Source organism: Apteryx mantelli, chromosome 3 (genome assembly GCF_036417845.1).
Source record: "Apteryx mantelli isolate bAptMan1 chromosome 3, bAptMan1.hap1, whole genome shotgun sequence".
Lineage (NCBI taxonomy): Eukaryota > Metazoa > Chordata > Aves > Apterygiformes > Apterygidae > Apteryx > Apteryx mantelli.
In genome coordinates, this window is record NC_089980.1 from 116,913,386 (window position 1) to 116,920,814 (window position 7,429).

At 36.9% G+C, this 7,429-nt stretch overlaps 1 protein-coding gene across 6 annotated transcripts in view; it reads left to right on the plus strand.

Moving 5' to 3' along the window:
- ERICH1 (glutamate rich 1) overlaps nucleotides 1–7,026 on the plus strand; it is a 110,824-nt gene extending 103,798 nt beyond the window's left edge. For 2 of the 6 annotated variants that reach the window (XR_010883826.1, XR_010883832.1), the window contains 3 exons: nucleotides 2,991–3,045; nucleotides 3,919–3,998; nucleotides 5,840–5,920. The gene's annotated coding sequence lies outside the window, so the exon portion shown is untranslated. Of the gene's footprint in view, nucleotides 1–2,990; nucleotides 3,046–3,918; nucleotides 3,999–5,839; nucleotides 5,921–6,496 lie in introns of those variants that run through there. The other 4 variants (XR_010883830.1, XR_010883827.1, XR_010883831.1 and 1 more) reach the window with 4 other exon arrangements.
- Nucleotides 7,027–7,429: the final 403 nt, after the last annotated feature.

Genomic DNA, 7,429 nt, shown 5'->3' on the forward strand with positions numbered 1-7,429 from the left:
ACCTGCCACCCCAGCCGTTGGACAGGTTTTCCCGGGGCCTCAGGGACAGGATTTTCCCCTTGTTGGTCTTCAGCTCTTCTCTTGTGCTGTCATTCCCATGGCCTTGCCCTGGCAAAGCCGGTAGCATGGCTGTGGCAGGTTCTCGGGCGAAGCAACTGCCGCCGGCAGGAGAATCACCCCATCTTTCTCCCCTTTTCCTACTGCTTGGTTGGAGCTTTTGGGGACATCAGGGACCCAATAATACACCCAATAATAGTACACAGAGCTTAGCAGCCCCGACCAACATGTGCTCCAGTCAGCACTAACAGCATTATAAGCAGGAACCACCAACAGGGAGTCTGAGTGGATCCCAACGACACCTGTGTAGTTACTCTGAGAAAAGTGTTATGGGGGGACCTTGCTGCATTGGAGGGGAGCCAAGAGGAGGCTGTTCATATGGGGATCCCCATCATTTCTCTGCCTGCTGGTCACTGAGGATAATTTTCCATTTTTCCCTGTTTTTATTTTCTCTCCTCCCCCTTTTTGTTTCCATTTTTTTGCCAAAAGTGACTTTCAACATTGGAGTCCATGTATGCCATCAGCTCTAGACCCCACTAATAAATCTTTGTGCATGTGAACCTGTCTCAACTTCCTTTGTACAATAATCACATGTTGGCTGCAATCCAGTAGTTAGGACTTCACACAGATGTAAGAGAAACAGCACTTAATAGCTAACATTGTGTGTGGTTTAACTCATGCACTCTCCCAGCTTGCCTCATTTCTCTCTGCCTCTGCTCCATGATGGCTAAACAATTTTTAGAAATTTGAGGGGAAAAAAATAAAAAAATAAAAAAGCACAGAGTAAGAAAGCATGGCCAAATGAATGGAGTGGAATGCCATAAGAGTGAGAATCAAGGCCCGTTAGAATCCAGATTCTCTCAGTTCTGCATGGCCCATGCTAGAAATTGGTCCCAATCAAACAGATGCAACAGCCTGCTTTGGCAGCAGAAGAAAGCAATACAAGTCCCTCTTCTGAAGAGAAACTTCTAATGCTGAGGTACTGTTGTAGAGGATAATGTTGAAATAGCTGCCCTTTCTTCAGGATAAAAATAAAGGAAATGCACCAGAAAATAACTGGGAAAATGAGCTGGAAAATAAGCATCAAGGAAAAACAGGGAAGTTGAGCCTGATTTTGTGAGATAATAAGATTACACCAAAGAAATATCTAACTCCATTACTGATTTCTCCTCTTATTGGAAATAGAGCACAAAGTTGTAAATACTAACAGCTTGGTTCAAAGTGTCCATCGTCTTTAATTGTGTGATGGGGAAGTGGAGGAGGGAGGATATCACACAGTTTGCTTCTTTACTTGATACTTATTAGAAAATAGTGTCTGCATCAAGTAGTGAAGACAGTAGATGAATGGAGTGAGTAGTCTGTTCTGAAAGTGGGATCTTCGTTTATTTGCCAAGAGAGCCATTTGCTATTTGTGGTTTCCCTGTTCCATTATCCTGTCTCCCTGTGCAAGAATGGTTTGTGGAGGGGCATGTTCATCTCTCTGTTTTCTCCATCTAAAGTGGCAGGCTGGAGTCTCACTTCTCAGAGATCTGAACTTTCAAAGGAACTGAGTCAGACCTTTCTGGGTTCAAAGTCCTCCTGAAATGACATGGAAGTTGGGCATGTTATTCTTTTGGAGTACTTAGGAAAGTAATACAGATTTTGGTAACAACTGTAATTACATAAAACATTCTACAATTTAGGAGTGTTGATGGCCAAGAAATCATTTCTAAGGACAGCTGTAGTGTTCAAGGCATACTGCTTTCCTTTCCTTTTATTTTCAGCACAAAGAAACAGTATAAAAGCTCTCCATTTCTGAATACAATAGCACAAGACCTTTGTCTCTCCTTTTGCTTTCATTCTCTGAACTGAAGGAATTATGCAAAAAATTTGAGTTAGTGACGCTTTTTTTGCAGCTACTGAAATTCTAATAGTATAGTAAGTCAAGTCATTGGAAAATATTTTTTTCTTTGAATATGAGCAAGACTGGAAATTTAAAGGAAAAGTCAGCATTCTCTATATTTCCGAAAGAATGCAAGTTCTGAAATTTTAGGCTATAACCTGCTTTGGGCAGCAATACTAGCTGCTTTTCTGTTTGTATGGAAAAGTTAGCATGTTGCACATTGTCAGAAACAACATCAAGAAAAGCCTTTGAGTTTTTATAGTACAGATTTCGATGCCAAACTCATTGTACAGGCACAGTGACTTGGATTTACTAATACACTGTGTTTCAATGGTTTCTTGTGTTATGATAATGTGAACCCAAATTGGGAAGTCTCTCCATTAACTTCAGTTCACTCTCAATTGTGTGTTGATTGTTTCCCACGGAGGTATTCAGCATTTAAGGTTTAGCATGGAGTCAATATACACATTGCATATTAATAAAGGCCCAGACTGGCAGTTTCCCAATCTCCTACTTTTAGTATTTAAATTGACACTGTAGCACTGGTTCAACTTAAGTTACCTTTTTTTTTTGTGAATGAGACATAATTCCACTGATGCCTGCAGAGTTTATATGTTATAAATGTGGTGCAGTGAGAGAAAAATTAAATCTGCCTGCTGTGTGTTATGTAACCCAGAGCCTCAGAATAATACCGCTTCATTCCTTTATATAACATTAATTAAGCAAGAAGTAAATGAGTTACGATAAGTCTTGATAAGTGGTATCATTGTGGAATACCTAATGTAGAGTATTTCTCCAAGTAGAAATATTTCATGATTTTGCTGTTTTATAGAAGGAATATTTCTCCAAAAACTTTAGATTGCCTTATCAGAGTGAGACTGAAGGGGTGTAAATCAGTGCTGTTCTACTGAGCACTTCTGATGAAAATTGATATAGGTTCACTGTGCTCACTGGTGCTATACTGATTTACATCACTTGAAGATTTTGCCCTGCATGTTTAGAAGTATGACTATAATTAGAACTAAATTCTGCCTTGCCATCATTATTCAAGGTTGCATATATTGGTGATGGGGAGAAAGAAGCTTTCTCAGCACAGTCTAGGTGGGGTAAGTTAATTTTGTTGATCAGATTTTACCACCATTTTTCACACTCTGTACCCTAGGAGCAGAACCCCCCATAACCCCAGGAGCATAACTGAGTCCAAGCTCACTACAGTGAAAACAAATCACAGAAAGAAAATATATAATAAGACTAAAAATAAATACTAGATTCGATTTTTTTAATGTTAAATTCTTACCATTAGAAAAAGGAGTCAAGAACATTCAGAATACCATGTAAAGGAGAATGCCATCAGAAAAGAAAAAGCTTATTTCTATATGTGTCTCCATATAACCCTACTATTAAATTAGAACATCCTTTCAACTTGGGTCATAGATGAATTAAACTTCCTACACAGTCAAGTAGGGATATAAATGTATGCTCTAAGTTATATAAAAGCAGTCAAATCCTATTTGCATTGTCACTATACAATACAAAATGCAATTATGACCTCCCTTTTTATGTTCAGTGCTATCTGTAAAACAGGCTTAGGCCTTTTTCTTCATTAAGGAGGTCAGCTGTTGCTTTGCTGTCTTATTGAGCTTCAGATGTTCCCAGAGAGTTTTCCAATATTGCAGACATACTTAGCCCCTGGCAAGATAGTCACGGCCTCTGCCAACATCTAAGCTCTACAGATAGATCATATGTGAGAGCTTATGCAACTGAGCTGAGCTTTATATACTTGCAGAATGTTAGCAGGTAATGGGCTTACAGGAAAAAGCATCAGGTGAGGAAAAAAATGTTTGCATATGTTCCTTCTTGGAGTGTTTTGGCATTATGACAAACCATATTAGATTTAATCTTCTGTTTCATTAGGAAGTCAATTTGTTAAAAAAAACAACTTTGGATTTAGTAATATTTTCTGTGTTCTAAAATTGTAGGGCTGAAATTCTATGAAGGCTTAGATATAATGGTTATTCATCTATGGAGAATGACACCTGGGTATATAAGGTTATTGCAGGTATGAAAATTCTCTCTTTTTTTCCTCTTTTAATTAGATCTTTGAATTACCAATATCTGTCTTTCTCAGACAGATTTTATCTCGTATTATTGCGTGACCAACCGAAGGAAGCACTGGCTTCTGGTGGGTTAACTTTCGTAACTACTGAAATAAGTCTTAATTAAGCATCTGCTCAAAAGTAAATGAATTATGATAATTCTTGATAATTGGTATCATTCTGGAATACCTAGTGCAGAATACTTGGAAGGAGATACAGCTTATGTTTCTTTAGTACTTAAATAATAACTATTTCTCCATCCTTTTAGATTGCAATGGCTTTGTGCATTTGGGGCAGTAGGAAAATGTTGATGAGAATGGTGGGATTCTAAACCAACTAAAATGAACTATCAGAGAAATATTTCAACTTACTTTTATGCTTATGATAAAGAAATCTCAAATAGTAATTGCCTCTGGAACACCAAGGGACCAGCGAATGGATTGTTATATGAAGAAAAAATAAAAACATGGATAGAAAATGTTTTAAATCAGCTAAATAACTGAGAATAAAACAACCACAGAAAAAATATTCTGAAGTAGGACATCTTCTTTGATGTAGGCCATATTTTGATATTTGTGGAGCATATGTTCATTTGCTCAAGAATCTCACAGCTCTTAACAATGTGAACCACATCCAAAATCATAGAGCACAGTACTTTATGGGTGATATGGCTAAGCTAAGAATACTGTGTTTCAGTCCTCGTAGTGAGTTTCTTTCATGCCTGCCTGTGTATCTTGTGATATCACCTTATATAGTAATTTTGTTTGGAATTTCTTTTTTATTTATTTATTCTCCTGCTGAAGTAGCCACACAGTCAGTCACGTTATTAAGGTGAAAGCACAGAACTGTGATTATGTGTGCTTGCATAGAATACCTGTGATCTGCTAGTGAAAATCAGGCTCTTCGAACAGGAGCTTTGTCACCCATTTCAGTGGTACCATGCTTTCCATCCACTGAGTGCAAGGGAAAGAGTAAAAACCCAAATCTTTGTATAGGGCTAAATCATTATTTCATATAAGAAATGCTGCAACTAGAAATATGCATGATATGTTTTAACTCACAGTGTCAATATAATTATAATTCTTATAATAAGAATTTGTGTTTTGCTTTCTAGACATTCCATGCAACTATGTTTCTGCTTCTTGGTCAGTGTATCATATGTGTTAGGCAAGCAATACTAACTTAATTTATTTTCCAATTGTTATTCTGATAATCAGTAAATAATTAATTTTTCATCTTCCCTTTGATTGGCATTACCTGCTTCTTTGCCAGACTTGATGATGAGACAGTGTTAAAGCTTGTGTCCTTGGTCTAGTTCTATTCGTTGAGCTAAGAAAAGATGTTACCAATCCCCTTTAGCCTTGCTTTCCTGAATTAATAACTAATATTAAAGGGAGCAACACTCCAGTAGCTAATCACAGTATGCACAGTAGCTAATCTGTGGGAAGAGGTCTTCATATTTCACAGAAAAAGAAAATCTCTTCCCTTTATTCTTAAAACTCTAAGTCTGATTCAGCTCTCCCTCTCAGCCAAGTAGCCAGAAGGAACCCTATTAAAGTCACTGAAATCAGAGACTTACAAATGGATGAAAAATCATATCAGAAATTTTCCCTTTGTTTTGCAAAGTGATAAAAAGGGTCACCTTCCAAAATGTGTATTTGTTTGTGCCAGATATTGTTCAGCAGAATGCACAGTCGTGCTATATTAAACATAATGAAGAAAAAAAACTTTGTGGGTTCCAGAGACCTGCTTCTTTATTACACTCAGCAGAATCAGCAGGTAACTTGCCCTCTTTTCCCCATAGACTCAAGCTTCAGGAAAAATAGTTATCAACTCAACAGACATACTGCTGCCACATACAGCCTTGCTACTGGGAATGTTTGGGATCAGTATATCCAGCTACAGCACACACCAGCTAGCTCAAGAGAAGAAACTTCCCTTGACCCTTTCAGCTGCATTGGGATGTGACCCAAGAAATAAACGCTTATGTCAGTAGTGCTGATGAGTGGCTTTTCACTCTCAGTTATCAGTCTGAAGGTCATGAGACACTTTGCAGTCCTGATTTCCTCATGCAAACTTGAAAAAACTGAAGAATCACAGATTTCTTCAGGAAAGAAAAAAGAATAATGACAACAGAGGCATTAGATTTCCAAGTAAGATGAATTGTCTGTAAACACGATGGATTTCTTTCATTTTTCAGTGTATACATAGAGAGAAATTTAAAGGTATAAAGTACAGTTAAAATCAGAGTAGGTATAAAGATATCGATGGGGGTACCATGCTCAGTTAAGGTCACCTTGTTACAGCTTTTGCAAATAGACTCCTATAAAAGACTTGATTTGAAAAGGAAAGTTGGAAGCAGTATATTCTTCATGACAAGTGTTAGAGCAAATAAAGCATCGCTCATAGACTCTTAGTACTGTTATATCTAACTAGATATATAAATTTGTTTGTATTACAGGATTTGTGCACTCTGTCCTTTACTGTTGAGTCTTAAACATTTCATGCCTTATGTGTAGAAATGTTCATGCCTTGTAGCATATTCTGACATCCTTATATAACAGCAGAAATGGCTGGAGACTACACCGTAAGTATGTTTTTGGAAAGGAGCCTTGACACCAAACCAGATAACTTTGGCATTCTGTACAGAAACTCTCTACTCTAGAAAGAACCAGTAAAAATATTGGATGTTTTTTGTTGCAGAGTTCAACATCTGTTCACATTTCTCTGCAAAACTCACTGATCCCGTAACACACATTCTTATAAAAATAAAAATAGAGATTGACCTTTTTTTCTCTCCTTTCCCCATGTTTTCTTGTTCTTCTCATTCAGTGTAATAGTTTATTCAGGAATGTTCTGTTACTATCAGTTAGCATTTTTTAAATTGTTTCTGAGATTTTGTGTAAATATGGCTTTGTAGCTCTTCTGTGTGTATAAGTTAGTATTTAAACTCCTTTGTTCTCAGTTAATAAACACAAATATTTTTCTTTTTTCAATGTTTAAAATTTTCTCTTCTGTCAACAGTGTTTATATTCAACCACTAAGGGGCATCCTACACAGCTGAATATTTTGAAGTCTTCAGATTGTTCAGTGCAACATTATAAACCACAAATTGATTCTGGTTGAAATTCTTTTATTATTATTATTATTATCCTTTCTCCTTTTCCTTTTCTCACTCCCTCCAAGAAATGTCTCTCCTCCCCAGTTGTGGATAAATTAAGAAGATCAGAAAATGAGTGTTTAGCAGGTACTTTTTTACAATTTACCAGGTCACAAGTTACCTCCATCTTATGTAGCCCTATTTATATAAAACCTCACATGATGGAATTCCATCTTCTGCCTTCTCTTACAAGAAATTTAAAAATATATATGACCTTTGGAAAAATATAAGAGT